Genomic DNA, 16,574 nt, shown 5'->3' on the forward strand with positions numbered 1-16,574 from the left:
GAACTCCTTGCTGACTCCTTGCTCAATGGATGAGTGGATGGAGTGAAAGGGTAGATAGATGGATGGGTGAAATAATGGATGAGTGGATGGATGAGTGAATGGATGGATGAGTAAAAGGGTGGATGTAAGGATGGATGAGTAAAAGGATGGATGTATGGAGTAAAAGGGTGGACAGATGAGCAAAAGGATAGGTAAATGTGTGAAAGGTTGGATGAATGAGTGAAAGGATGGGTGAAGAGTGGACGAGTGAAAGAATCGCTACATGAGTGAAAGTGAGGGTGGAGGGATGAAAGAAAGGATGGATGTATGAGTAAAAGTGTAAATGGATTGATGGATGAGTGAATGGATGGATGGATGGATAAGTAAGTGAAAGGATGGGTGGATGGGTAAATTGATTGATAAGGGAAAAAATGGACTGGCAATGTGGCTGAATGGATGAAAGATAGGATGGATGATCGAAAAGATGAGTGGATGGATGAGTGAAAGGGTCGATGGTGAGATGGATGAATGAAATAATGGATGGATAGGTTTGGATATGGATGGACTGACATACAGAATGGTGGAAGAGTCAATAATGGATGAAAGAATGAATGAATGACAGAATGTAAAGGAGAAATTGTGAATATCAGAAGGTAGATGGGAGGATAAATGGATAGATGTTTAGATAGAAGAGATAAGAGATCTCTTTTGGGAAGGGTTGCAATGACTTGTTTGGCTTCCTTGAGCCATAAAAGCTTTAGCTCAAAGTGGGGGGTATTTTAAATTAAAATTTTCTGGCTATTCCTTGCCTATGCGTGGCATTTCTGTATTTGCGCTGTTTACTTATGGCATATCTACATCATACATCATATGTATGACACTTTGAGGGCCACCCAGCTGCTACTTGAATGTTACACTAATAATTGTAAATTATATCATGTTTTGTTTTAAGTCTAAGGTTCTAAGGAGAGCTATATAGTGCCATGATCTGTGCTTGAGGTGTATATTGTGCTTGTAGCAATAGGCAAGGTGTCCAAAAGAAACTGTGTAATAGTGTTTTCTCTTTGCCTTCTTCAGGAGAGCTGCAAAGAAAAGCACCTTTCTGACTCCAGCCAGCCAGTGCTAGTCTCTTGGTATGGCAAACATATTGCAGCTCTATGCAATGCCCCCATAAACAAAGTCTGACTCCCTATTTTATGTCCCACTTGTTGATACACTTACAATGTGCCCCCTATAGTGGGTCCTCCACAGCAGGACCCCGCCTCCCCCCCCCCACCTTTGTTCACCATCACAGCATCACCTCAGGATTTGCAAAGTAAAAACTTCTTAATGACTCCAAGAGTATATAAGATTAATTCCCAGGGGATGAGTAAGGCATCAGCTTCCAGTTTCTAGCTAAGAAACTGATCTGTTCTGCAGTAGTCTTGAGGTAAAACCTAATTTCTGTTATTGTTTGTCTGTCCAGATGATACAAAGGCCTAAACTCTCGTCTCATAGCTGCAGCAGGAACACACAGCACTGGTATTCGGGCACAACTAAAGCACACACGTGTGTGAACACAGTCACACCAAAGCTGTCCACTGCCTTATCCGCACAACTGGCTTCCCTAACGGTTCCAAAATAAGTGCATCATCTAACTTTTTTTTCCAGTCACAGTGCAAGGAATTTATATGAAAACTGTAACTCACACTAGCACAGACTTCCACCAGAGGAGGTCTAAAGTTGCTTCTTTAAACTTCATATAAGTTGTTCTGCTGTTATTTTCTTGCATTCTGGAACATTTTTCTGTCATAAACACAGCAGTACAAGATCCAAATAAAAGGAATAAATCAAATGATGTATACGTTTGGTAACTGTAAAAACTCCCATTTTAAACAGCCTTATAAGTACAGGGGTGATTTTAACCCTTCTTTGATGCAGCCTCACATGGAGATATGGCGCTTGTCTACATGCTTTGCTTTGTTTCTACTGAACTCTGTTGCCCTTTTAGTTCTTGCCTGTGATTTATAAAGCTTTCAAATAAAAATGAAAAGGTACATGCATTTGAAATCAACTTTATTTTGCTATATCCAGTTGCACACTTTTTACCATAGTGATGCCATTCAAATAATATTCTGCAGTGCTCTGGACTTTTTATCATGCACTAAACTGGAAACAATCAGTTAACATTGAGTAAGGAAGTCCATCTGTGTAAAAACCTGTGCCTAGCTTTTCCATTCAAAGTGACTAATCTTCCCCTTCTTATGTTTGCGGACATCACTCTAATTATATCAAAAACGAGGCAGGGTCTTCAGTCCGCACTGGCCCGTTTTGAGTGTTTTTGCAGTGACCATGAGTTAGAAGTGAATGTCAATAAGACCAAATTCATGGTCCTGCGAGGTCCTAAAACTGTGAAGGCCAAGGTGTCAATGAATGGAGCAATTTTGAAACAAACGGAGGTCTTTACATACCTAGGTGTTACACTAAGTGAGAATCTGAGCTGGAAACCCCAGTTGGATCTTATGACTCTGAAACATGCTCAACTTGGGGGTGCCCTACTGAAGGAGCTCGCAAATTCTCTCACTAAACCCTTGGCATCGTTGGTAAAAATATATGGTTCCAAGATAATTCCTGCAATTATTTATGGCGCAGAATTGTGGGGGTATAGTGATTTAACCAATCTACACCTTCCTTACCCCTGCAGCTTGATTTAGGTGTTAAATCTATCGAGGACGCAGCAAGGTATAGACCATTGGCGTTCTGGCGTCGTCTGTGGACTACACCTGAATTAGCCCTGTTTGCTGAGGCCATCACTGAGGTGAGGGGGCTTGAAGGGTCCCATCGGGTTCCCTGGTTCTCGCATCTCAGGACGCTTTTAAAAAACTTGAGCCTGGAGGCATTGTGGGTTGATCCTGCACGTGCGACCTTTCCATCAAAAAAGGCACTTAAAGACATTTATTGGCACTGGATTGCTGAGAGGAGTTCCGCAATGGTTGTTGGTCCCACTATGACACTCGAATTTTTGGTTGTAAAGGATGTCCCTAAATATGAAGCCTACTGGGACTTAATTACAAAGCCAAACGATCGCAAACTGTATCATCAATTACGAGTAGGCTCGTTACCTGTGAGGGAGCTTACGCACTCCTGGTCAACTGGTGGTAGCGGCAAGTGTCCCTTCTGTGTAACAGCAGTAGAAAATATTGAACATCTTTTTTTTTGCTGCCCTAAGTACTTGTTACCAAGGAAAGTTTGGCTTTTGCCAGTCTGTCGCCTACTAGGTACCAGATCTGCAGTGGCAGCGACTAGGATTCTTAAAACAGATACCTCAACCCCTATTGCCATTGGTGTAGCAAAATTTGTGAGCTGGGCATGGTCAATTCGTTCTCGCAACCTTGGCAAATGAAGTTCCCACAGCATATGTTTTTTATATTTTTTAGCCTGAATGTAGTATTGTTCATGTAGTAAGGGGTCTCTTTGTTTTTGTACATCATCGTCTAAAATGTAATACTTTTCTTAACTTGTTTTTAAAAATGTATGTATTTATTATCTTATATGCAAGAGTTTGAATTGCTTTTTAATATGTCTTTGTCTTTTATGATGCAAATCGAATAAAGACCTCTTGATGATGACTAATCATGTATTCCACTTAACACAGCTTTAAAATAGACAGACATTTCATTTGGATATTTATCTTGTTATCCATGTTACTGATTTGCACATACAAGGTCCCTTGGCAAAATCAAAGACGATTACAATTCCCATGATGTCACTTTCTGTGATGTCACATGCAAATTAGAGGGACCTCACATCTTCCCTTTCGCATGGGGCCCCAAAAGTCCAAGGACCGGCCCAGCCCCTATGATATGTCCTGGATTTGTCCTGTGACCTTGTGGGGTGTACCAAGAGTGTCATCATTTTAAACAAAGGACTGCTGTCCTGTCATTGGGTTGAGCAGGAACGGCAGTGGTGGAAGCATGCCATATTTTAGAATCAGTAGTGTGACTAGACCAGCTTATTTGATTCACTAAAGTGGAGGTCTACTGGTCCATTCGTGTAAAATGTAGCTTCCTTGATCTTCCCAGTCCTTTTCACTAACATCCAGAGCATTTGATGAGCATATTGATAAGTGTAGCCTATCTTGTACATGCATGGTGTGTGACTGAGCGAACGTAATTGAGGATAGTGGGATCCACTTTGGATGCACCTGCACAGGATAAATTACAAATGTGCTCCTTGGGAGTATATTGTATTGCTCACATTCCTGCAGCTGGAGGGAGAAGACCTAGACACTGAAGTGAAGGGTGTGGAGGCAGGGACCCATTAGATATTCTATGAGGCCTTTTGGTTGGTATGAATCTGCTGATTGGTCTTCCTGAACACCGGCATTTGGTGGATTGTGGAGTGGTGTGGCTCACTGGTTAGAGGTGGCAGACCCGAGTGCAGAGGACGGCCTGGGACCAGGGTTCAATTCCCAATGCGGCAGGGTCGTGGACCAGGGTCAGCAGACTCGATAATTCTCATCTCGGTGCCTACTCTAACCAGGGATCACACTCGGCAACTCTGGGCATTAGCTTGCCTCATCTCCACAACGGCCCCCCACATACGCCGGGGATGCCTGGTTTCACCTTGGAGATACCCAGTAGGGACCATCTCACAGGGAAAGCCAGGACAGGTTCCCCAGCGGTCTGCTGCGCAGAGATACTCCTTCGGGAGTCGATTCTAGCGCATTACAAACCCACAAGTAATTAATTAATTGTAGGGGTAAGAGGTGGAGTGTGCTCTGTTATGGTGGTTTTGATAGTCATGGTTATATTGGTAATAGTAGTGGATTTGATATTGATGGTGATGGTGGTAGGAGCAGTAGTGGTCATAACATTTGCAGTGGGATTGGTGGTAGTAGTAGTGATGATAGCTGTGGTGGTGGTAATGATGGTGATCGTGGTAGTTGTGGTGTTGGTGGAAATGGTAGTGTGGTGGAGGTAATGGTGGTTGTACTATTGGTATCGTGGTGGCAATGGTGTTGGTGGTATTGGGAGTAGAGGTAGTGGCAATGGAGAGGGTGGTGGCAGTAGTAGTGACATTGTCAGGATCTCAAAGTGGTATTCATTGGCACTGTATAACCTTTTGGTGGAGATTACCAAGGTTTCTGCCTAACAGTCAGCACTGAGAAGAAACGAGCATCGATGATACACCAGCAGAGAAGTACTGAAGCCCAGACCACTGTTAACCATGGTACCCAGAGGGTGACATGGAACAAGAGCTAGGATCCCCATAAGCAGAAGTAAAGTGTTCTCAAGGATGTCATTATTCAGCTTAAGCTCACCAATTGATGCACACTCTTTTGCCTGTCAGTGGCTTTCTCTTCCAGATGCGGAAGCAGGGCAGTAAGCAGCTATATGCGGTCACTCTTACTACCTGGCAAACCAAGCACCAAATGACTTGCCTGAGGGGTGAAATGCCATTGCCTATATGCCAATGGCTGAAGGAGCTTTACCAGTCTCTATGTATGCTATTCTGTGGGCTAAACTAAAGTGCAAAGGAAAATCTAACAAAGCAATGGCTGACAGAGCCAGAACCCTTACTTATACTCACTTTTCTACGACTATGATGTATTCATTTTTAAGATTGCAACAGACTGCTGAAAGAACTAAACCTGGCTCTATGGCAAATCTAAAACATATTGAATCAGCAGAAAAGGCATGCGAGTCACTAACTGTGGCTGCTCCACCCTTTCTTGTCGGTCCATTTAAAAAATCTAGTAGGGGGCTCGTGGTATAATGCATGACTGGACTACTCAAATTCTTTCTAAACAATATTTTCCTCAGTCTACTTTTGCCATATTGCAAAAAGCCCAAAATTATGCGGTTGGATTTTTTGTGTTGGTGAAGGAAAAGTGATCAAATGTCTGCAACAAGGATGAATCAACTACAATTCTCTGATGTCTTTCGCAAAAATCTCATTGTACTTTGCTAACTTCATAAGTACAAACTCTTCAAAACTCCTTACTAGGTGTGGGCAGAACTCACATAGTTTTAGTTCGTGGAATTCCGCGGAGTTACATAAAAACTCTGTGAGATTCCACGGAGTTCCGCACACCCCTATTTAAAATATATACCGGGACATATGTAACCTGAATCAGCATAAAATTCCTTTAATTTTTAGTAGACCCCTACGTTCATGTTCTCCAGTGTCAGCGGTCACACCATCGCAATACATACACAACACAGTAACTTGCGTAAAGTTACTTATACAACAGGACTTGTCATGGACTTCTCAACTCTTAGGGCCTAGGGTGTCACTGACAGCCAGGGCCAGGCACAGGCAGCAGTGAGGCGGTTTATTGTGGGCGGGGCCAGGCTCTGTTCTGACTGGACTGGTGGCTGGACTGTTTCAACCCACCAGACTCAGAGAGTGGTCAGTGGCTCAGATACTGCCCCTACTCATCCGCTGCATGTTTCAGCGACAACTGCCCCCTTTTGCTTCCTAGTAGCACGCTCCACTGCCAGGACCCACTGACAGAGTTGCCTCTTGTGACACCTCGCTGCCATGTCAAAGGAGACAAGGCTTACAGTGGTTGTTGGGAAAGAGCAGGAAAAGTACAATCACAACACCTTTCCAAAAGCAATTATAATGGTGAATAATTATGGAAGTAGGATTGAACATGGTAATGACAAATGTCTCATTCTTCAATATCCTGCATTAAAATAATATTTTGGTAGGAATTTGTTTCTTTATTTCATCCTATTTATTTAAAACGTTTTAAATTTCTAATTCTATGGTTTTCATTTTTTAAAATAACTGTGACATTGCATAGAAACGGAAACATTGGTTCAAGGTGGCCGCTCCACTGCTTTAACACAATTAAGGCCAAGCGAGCTGTTGCTCTTTGTCTCTTTTATGTTCATGACCCGCCCCTCGCGCGCACTAACAACAGCGGCCATCATGTTGCGACTGGAACCGGCCTTTCAATACGATAACTCCGAGCCTGAGACAATTTATGAAGGGACAAGAGTCCAGCTTAACCATGTGGAGAAGGACTGTAATGTATTTTCTCCTTTCGGAATGACAAAATGTTATTACACAGCATGAAATAACTCTATACAAAGGCAAACAATGGATGCCATCAAACTACAGGTGGTACATTTTGTTGTAAGCATTCTTTAAAAAAAAAAAATATCTAAAAGTCACATTTGCATTGAGGTGGGCTCCAGTGAACTCCGCCACGTGGTGTAGGTGGAGTTTTGCCAAAACTGTTGGCAGAGTGGAGTTTACTGCCCACCCCTACTCTCACACATGCAGCTCACAGAGTTCAAACCTTTGCCCTAGGTAGAGCAACCTGTTCCTCCACTGATACCAAAGAAACATAAACGGGAAAGGACACATAATTCAGTTTGCAGCTGGATTTAGACTTCTCATGCTTCCTTCTATCAATACACATACATTTTACTTGTTCATGTCAAATGCTTCTTTTTTCTGATTTTTTATTGGTGTTTAAATAACAGACAATGGTATGTCCACTGATTATATTTTGTGTCAGAACACAAATCATGGAGCTCTTTGCCTAGGGCAATCTCTTTTGAATTCTCACTCCCCTACTTAGATTTAATCTTTTTTTAATTTCTTTGACGTTTGAGGAAAGTGCTGCTAACCTCTGTACACTGGTCTCAGAGGGCTTTGGGCGTGGGTGCATATAACATTGTGTGAAAATATAAAGTTCCAGTGCTCTAACTGGGAACTTTAGTAGTCACTCAAACTACAGTGATGAACGGTATACATATACTGGCTGTGAAATGTGACCCAGAGGCCTTATTGGCTTTTGAATATGCTTTTCACAATAACTAAGTCATGCCAACTGCCTTTGCTCTAAATTCAGAACAAAAGTAGGGCAAAACTTGTCTTGGGTTGCCTTGTTCCTTTTCAGAGAGCACCTAGATTGGGAGTTTGAAATTGACTGTTTCTGCTAGAGCAGGATCAAGACTGATTTGCAAATTGAGATAGCAAGATGCATAAGAGCACCATAGGTTAGAATGCAATCCCGAGCAATTTGCAGTAGTTAGACAAATTGGAAGCTTTTCTCTAATCAGTGGTGTGTGTTTGATGTTCTGCCTAAGCCAGACGTAGGTCCAGAGCTCACTGCACCACCGGAACCAAGCTACACCTGACTGACAAAGCCCAATGAGGGCGAAACCAATCTTGAGTTGCTGGTGTTCCTGTTCAAGGATAACCTGGCTTGTCAGTTCTGGCTGGACTGTTCCTATTGCAACAGGGTCAGGACTGATTTACTTCTGGCCGGGTCTAAATTGAGGTGGCATGGCGGGCAAAGGAAGGATGTGCTGAAATGTTACCAAGAGCAATTGCCACTGGTTAGACCAATTTCAAGCATTCTTTCCATCACATTTTGTGTGTTTGATGTACCACCCTTAGTAGCATAGGGATGCCCAGATGAAAGGCACCGTACTCACTGTGCCACTGGAACCAAGCTACACCCAACTGACGGGCCTCAATCAGAGGAAAAACGTCCTTGGGTTGGTTGTATCTTTGCTCAGTTATAACATGCTTGGCAGCAAGGGCTCGACTGTTCCTATCGTAGTAGGGTCAAGCCATGGGTCTGATACTCCCTGTGCCACTGAACTCAAGCTACACCCAACTGAAAAGCTCCAATAAGGGTGAAACTGGTCTTGCATTGCTTGTGTTCCTGTTTTGGGTGGACCTGGCTTGGCTGTTCGGGCTTGCCTGTTTCTATTGGAGTAGGGTCAAGAGTGATTTGCATATGGCTTGGTCCAAACTGAGGTGTCGTAAAATGATAGGGTGAAAAACTACCTGACCGATTGCCAGTGGTTAGATAGATTGCAAGAAGCTTGATGTACCATGTTAAAAAGACGGTCTGACACTGGTTTGATAGTAGGTCAGGTTTATTAGTAGAAACATCACCAACAGCTCTTCAAGGCACATCCAACTGCTCCAGACTCCAAAGCTCCAATGCTCTTGGAATGACAAGCAGTGGAACCAAATGAGGTGGAAAAGAACACGACCATGTCATAACATGAGGAAGAGAAACAAGCATATGTACATTACAACATTACTATAGAAAGAAACAAGGAAAAACAAAAGTGAAAAATGAAACAACTTGTAGTAGCATGAAGAAGGCTCCTGAAAAGGAAACACAAGAGCAAGGCAAATTAAACATAGTCACTGAAACGAGCAGGAGCATGATGAGTTCTCTGTGGAAACGTTCTAGATGAAGCAGCATCATGGACATTAGGAGGGGTACAGGGACAGGAAGGATCGACCAGGGAAGATGAGGGAGAAACTCCAGGGGAAAACTTAACAAGCCTAGACATGCTCCATTTACAACCATTTTGCAAGGTAACTACATTGTTGTGAATCTTGGTAATTCTAAAAGGACCCATAAACTCGGAAGAACCTTTTTTAGAAAATCTAGGTTTTTTAACAAGGACCCAATCTCCCACACTCCACAACACGGGTTTGGTAGAATTCTTTAAATCATAGCGCTCTTTATATCTCTGTTGGTAAGAAAGAATCCTATTTCCCACACTTCCCCTATCCAAGGAAGGAGAAGATTGAAGGGGAAGCCAAGTGGGATTCAATTTGGAAGAGGCTTGTCTACCACGTAGCAGAAAGAAAGGAGAAGACTTAGAAATGTAATTGATGATGGTGCGATGTGCCCACCAAGTATCACGCAAAACATCTTTGAGAGAACATTTCATTTCAATAGCTCTTTGCACACAACCCTTGACCACACGATTCATTCGTTCAGCAAGACCATTAGCCTGAGGCGAATAGAGTGCAGTTTTAAGATGGGAAATGCTGTGGTCATTTAAAAAAAAACTCCATATCAGTGGAAATGAACTGGACACCATTATCCGTAATGATGCACTTCGGAAAACCTTCAGAGGCAAATTCATCACGTAAGAAATCAATAACCACCCTAGAAGTGACAGTGGGTACACACCTGGTGGAAACCCATTTTGACATGTAGTCAACAAGCAAAATTACAAATCTTTCAGAGGGAGTAAGTAGATCAAAAGGTCCCATGATGTCCAAACCCAATTTGGACCAAGGTTGGTCAGGGACCGACACAGGAGAAAGAGGAGCTTTACTAACTAACTTGGACTTGTCATTAGTGGCACACTGATAACAATCTTTGACAACAAGTTCGACATCACTGTCCATATTAGGCCACCAATACCTTTCTCTCAGGCGAGATTTAGTAAAACTCCTGCCCATGTGTCCATCATGGGCAAGATTGATGAGTTTCGAACGCATCACGACAGGAGGGATCAATCTTTCACCACGCATAACAATGTCATCAACAATGGTAAGTTCATGTTTAACCGACCAAAAAGGCAAAAGGTCACTACAGATGTCTCTGCTGTTACTAGGCCAACCTTTAACTACCAGGTCCTTGACCAAAGGCAAAACTGAGTCATTGGATTGAGCAACGACCCAATCATCCAGGGAAACAGCACTCTCGCAAACCCAAGCCACCTTGACCGCACCTAAATCCAAATCCTCATCCAGATTTTGCAAGGGTAAACGTGAGAGGCAGTCAGCAGTCTTATTCAATGAACCAGGAACATATTCTACAATGAAGTTGAACTCTTCTAACCCCTCGCTCCAACGTTTGAGCCTGGGAGTTAGTCTCTCACTCTCCATACAAGAGAAAACTTGAATTAAGGGTTTGTGGTCAGATTTCACAATAAAAGGAATGCCCCACAAATAAAACTTAAAATGTTTGATAGCCCAAACCACAGCAAGAGCTTCCCTTTCAATACAAGAGTAATGTTGTTCAGCCTTTTTTAGAGCCCTGGAGGCAAATGCCACAACTCTTTCATCGCCATTGTCCAGCTGAGAAAGAACAGCCCCCAATCCAGAAAGACAGGCATCAGTGGAAAGAATAGTCTTTTTCCTGGTATCAAAGTGACCTAAACTAGGTAACTGACTGATGGTATTCTTCACAACCACAAAAGCATTATTGCAATCGACACTCCAGTCAAAATGGACACCCTTTTTTAGAAGGTTCCTGATGGGTTCAACAATACATGCAAAATTCTTGATAAACTTGGAATAAAATTCAGCTAGACCAAGAAATGACCTAACTTGGTCTTTATCAGAGGGGGTGGGAGCCTCAGCAATACTTTTGGCTAATTCCAGTTTGGGTTGTATACCTTCGCCAGAGATTACATGACCAAGGTAAGTAACAGAAGTTACCCCAATCCTACATTTGGCCTTGTTAACCGTTAAACCTTTGTCAGCCAACCTGACAAGAACTGCTCTCAGAACTTCTTCATGTTCCTTATTATCCTTGCCAAAAACCAAGATGTCATCTTGGAAAAATATGACATTGGAGACATCCCCCACAACCATTTTCATAATTCTCTGAAAGCACGCAGCAGTGGACGCCAACCCAAAAGGCATCCTAACAAAACGATAAGCACCAAGGGGGGTAACAAAAGAGGTGAGATGCTTGGAATCTTCATGAAGTGGAACTTGGTGGTATGCTGAGGACAAATCAAGAACAGAGAATATTTTAGCCCCAGCAAGCATAGTTATGGACTCAGGGATATTGGGCAGGGGTTGTCGGTCTACCCAAATGCACTTGTTCAAACCTCTGAGGTCCACACACATGCGAATGTTCTTCCCACCATCCCTGGGGGCCAAAACTACTGGGGCCAACCACTCTGAAGATTCAATTTCCTCAATAACATTCAAATCCATGAGTCTAGCGAGTTCTAATTTAAGAGGAGCAAGCATCATGTTAGGAACTTTCCTAACTTTAAACACACACGGAACAGCATTTTTCTTTAAAATAATTCGGTGTTGAAAACCCTTCAATAAACCCAATTTGTCAGAGAAAACATGTGGGAAATCATCAAAGAAGACGTTGGAGATAGAGATTTGGTCAATCAACATGACTTGGTCAGTGGGTTTAAGGGCATTGGGATTGAGGATGATTCCCAAATCTCTCTGATGTCTCCACCCTAAAAGATTGTCACCTCTATAGGCAACATACATTTTTCCCACAGTTTCACGACCTTTGAAATGGATCCTCATGACAGTGTAACCAGAGACTTGAATATGAGAACCATTATAACTTACTGCATTAATATCAGGTTTGAACAAGTCAATTTTAGGAAAAACTTTGTTCCAATTATCATTTCCTATTAGCGTAAAGGGAGAACCAGAGTCAGCTAAAAGGATAAAATCTTCGCCACCAATAATCACATTACACTCAGGCATGACGATGGGATCAGCATCAATACTTCCATCACTTGTAACACTGGAAACAACAAGTCGAGGAGAATCTGAGGAAGGCAAGGAACATTCAACAGAGTGTACTTTGGTGGATGATTTACATACTCTGGCATAATGCCCCTTAATACCACATTTAATGCAAGTGGAGGATTTAGCATAGCAATTAGGAAAGGAAGAAGAGTGATTAGGGCTGCCACATCTATAACATTTGATTTTAGAACGATCAAAAACAGGTTTAGGTTTGGTGTTTTGCATAACTTTACAAATAGAATCTTCAGGAACAGTAGGTTGAGCGGAATTGAGTGGTTGAGCAATTTGATGGATACTACTGGAAGCAGAAGAACAATCTGGCGAAATTTTATGTTCTTTCATCTCTTTGGCCCAACCAGAAGTATTCTCAATACCCTCAACAATAGCTAAGGCTTCTCTGAGAGAAGGATTTTTAGACAGGAGTTTCTCCTGTACTCTGGGATTATTTGTACATCTTACTAACTGGTCACGAATCAAGGAATCAGTGAGTTCACCGAACTCACAAGTACGAGCCAGGGTCTTTAGTGAAGCAACATACAAACCAACTTTTTCTTTAGGCTCCTGTACTCTAGCAAAGAACATATGACGTTCTAAAACCACATTAATTCTGGGACCAAAATAGTCCTCTAACATTTTTAAAGACATGTGGAAAACATCTGTAGGAGAATCACCAGAACCATCATTGATGGAAATTTCATCAATACTGTCATAAATATTACGACCCTCTACACCAAGGTTATGTAGCAATATTGCTTGTTTTCTAACAGCAGAACATTTTTCACCACCTATGGCCAGAAGGTAGGAATCAAAAAGATTCTTCCATCTTTTCCATGGGAGAATAGGTTCACCTTTTTCACACAAGAAAGCAGGGGGTTGGGTCATAGAGGAAGAAGAAGCCATGCTGTGTGAAGAAAAACAATTAAAAGAAAAAAATAAAACTGTAAAAGTCAGTGTGTGTGTATCACAGAAGGTACACAGTCAAAACGAAGTAAAAAGACCAAAAACCTGAAAACGGAGATAAATAGAGTCAAAAGTCGCTGGAAGACTGAAGGTGGAAGCGCTGATAAATAGAGTCAAAGGTCGCTGGAAGACTGAAGGTGGAAGCGCTGAAGAAAACAGAGAGGCGGAGGAGTCGATCGTCTGTGAAAGCGCAATTTTCCTTTACTTGGTTGCTAAGTAACGAAAGACAAAGCAACAGGTCAACAAAGATGGCGGCACGTCACGTATGCGCGATGACGTCAAACGCGTTTGGACGCCGCGCAAGGCAAGCCGGGATTGCAGGGAAAGGCAGAACTCGATGACGGAGCTCTGTTGTGAGACGATGCGCAGTCGCGAATGCCAGCAGCACTCCAGCGTCGATGATGGCCGAATAGAGAGAACGAGGGAACTCTCGAGGCAGTGGCCGGAGCGCGGACAAAGGCAGGTAAGGCAGTTTGAACTCGAAGGTAAACAAGTAACACGGAGATCACTTTTAGGCAATAAAACAGGGAAAAGTAGCGCTCGAAGAAAACAAGGGAAAGCAGGAGACTTCCCAAATGTAGAAATAAATCCAAAAAGTCAAAATCGTGAGGCAATAAGTCCAGAGAGCACAAATCCAGGGTGATAATCCACGAAGTGCACGATACAAAATCCAAGGTGATAAATCCAGAAAGACCAAATCCAAGGGTTGAGAAAATCCAAAGTTTTAAGAACCAAAATCCACAAAGTCACAAACAGTGAGCAGGACAAGGCAAAGCCAGAACCAAAGATCCACGGAAAATCCAAAAGAGTGGGTTCAGGGTTGAGTGGTGATGTGGCTTGTCCCTTCCAAGCAGCCAAACGTCGCCAGTGTTAAAAAGACGGTCTGACACTGGTTTGATAGTAGGTCAGGTTTATTAGTAGAAACATCACCAACAGCTCTTCAAGGCACATCCAACTGCTCCAGACTCCAAAGCTCCAATGCTCTTGGAATGACAAGCAGTGGAACCAAATGAGGTGGAAAAGAACACGACCATGTCATAACATGAGGAAGAGAAAAAAGCATATGTGCATTACAACATACCACTCTAAGTTGCAAGGGTAAGCCCAGATGGGAGTCCCATTCACTTTGTGCCAAGGGAACCAAGCTACACCCTACTGACAAGGCCCATTCAGAGATCTTAGGTTGCTTGTGTTTATATTCAAGGATGACCTGGCTGGGCACTTCAGCTGAGTTCTTCCTATTGGAGCACATTCAAGACTGGTTTCCATATGGCGGTGTACAAACTAAGGTGGCATGATGGGTAAATTAGCCATGTGTTTGGAATGCTACCCAAGCGATTGCCATTGGTTAGATCAATTGCAAGCCTTCGTCCCATCACCTTTTGTGTGCTTGATGTACCACCCTAAGTGACAAGGGTATGCATTTATGTGGGTCCCGTACTCAATGTGCCACTGGGCCCAAGGTACACCTGATAAATGGGCCCCAATCAGGGCGAAATCAGGCCTTGGTTGCCTGTTTCCTGTTCAGGGAGGATCTGGTTTGGCAGTTCAGACTGGACTGTTCCTATTGGAGCAGTGTCAAGATTGATTTGTATGTGGCTGGATCCAAATCAAGGTGACATGGTCGGCAACAGATCAATGGGTTGGAATGCTACTCGAGAGATTGCCAGTGATTAGAAAAATGACAAGCATTCTTTCTATCACCTGTTGTGTGTTTGATGTACCTCACTAAGTGGCAAGGTTTTATCTATTATTATTATTATTATTGTATTTCTTATATAGCGCCAGAATCGACCCCCGAAGGGGTATCTCCGCGCTTGCCTTGGGAACCCGTCCTGGTTTTTCCCTGTGAGATAGCCCCTACAGGGCATCCCCAAGGTGAAAGCCAGGCATCTCGCGGCGGGGGGCCGTTGTGGAGATTAAGCAAGCTTAATGCCCAGAGTTGCAGAGTGTGAACCCATGGGACAGCAGAGTCTGAGTCACTTCAGGGTGACCAGGGGCTCAGTGAACGAATGCTCACTGATGTTTGGTGCCTCAGGTGTGAATAAGGGATGCATTGACTCTGCAGCCACGAGGACCAGGAGATGTCAACAACAACTAGGAGTCAGACGCAAGCTGTTCCACGAAGGATGTCAAGTGCTGAGGGGTCAGTGTCCAGCTGGAGCACCAACAAGCCTTGGCAACAGCAACCCATGCAGATCAAGCAGGTTATGGTGTTGACCATCAAGGTCCAGGGGGCTCACCAAGCAATGTCAGAACATGTGTGGAGCAACCAGGAAATCCCAACAGAATTCAAGATGACCCACAGGAGGACCCACAGGCCGAATGACCAGGAGTCACAAGGGGACCTCAAGCAAGACCACAAATTACCAGCCCACGGAGTACTTGGTGCTAGGAGGCTGGAATTCTTTTGTGAAAAAACTGCTCAGGGTCAGGACTACACGGGGTCCAATGCACAAGCTGGGGAATTGCCAACAAACATATGCACTTGCAAAAGTACCTGGTGCGCAGGGGTTCGAGTTATGCAGTCCCCACAAGGGATACTGGCCTCAAACTCAGTGAGAGGGTAGCTCGACCTCGAGGAACTTTTTGAAGCCACCTCCTGTGTTGCTGGAGCCTTCGCAGTCCGCAGGAGCTGAGGATCAGCAGACCAGTCAGTTGCGTTATGCTGCCTGCGAATGCAGAGGAGTGACTCCTTCACCCTAAGGGAGAGTCTTCAGTTGTCCTTAGTGCTCCACAGGTCCTGCCAGAGCCTGTATGGTGCAAGGGCATAGACAAAGCTTTGGACGGAGAGGGAGATGAAGTAGGGCCCAGTCTAAGTCAAGCGAAGTCCAGAGTGTTCAGACAGTCGAAGGTCAGTAGTTTCTTGTGGCCGAATCTTGTCCACGTAAAATTTAAAGTCTTACAGCCAGGTAAGCCCTTATGTACCCACGGGAAAGGTTTGTACAGATTCAGGGGACCTACCTAGGGGACTGTCAGGACAGAGGGGGAGGTTACTCCCATGTCCATTGTCCATTTTCACACCAGAGCAGGAACCAATGGCTCCCAGAACTGGTTCGCGCTGGACTATGCACAGGGACACCAAATGTGCCCCAGGTGCAGACTTTCAGACACTTTGGAAGTACACCCACCCAGCCCTAATGCACTAAATCCTGACTGGGAAGTGGTCACACCTCCCTGTGACAGGATGCCTATTGTGCTACCTTCCTCTGCTCTTGCTTGGCTCAGCAGCAGGAGGGCAGAAATGTGTCTCTGGTCGGCAGCATACATTTTGTGCTGACCAGGTCGAGAAGGTTGGCACCTGTAAGACCAGTGACCCCATGGAGCTCGCTTCAGAAGGGTGGAATCAT

Source organism: Lissotriton vulgaris, chromosome 10, assembly GCF_964263255.1.
Source record: "Lissotriton vulgaris chromosome 10, aLisVul1.2, whole genome shotgun sequence".
NCBI lineage: Eukaryota > Metazoa > Chordata > Amphibia > Caudata > Salamandridae > Lissotriton > Lissotriton vulgaris.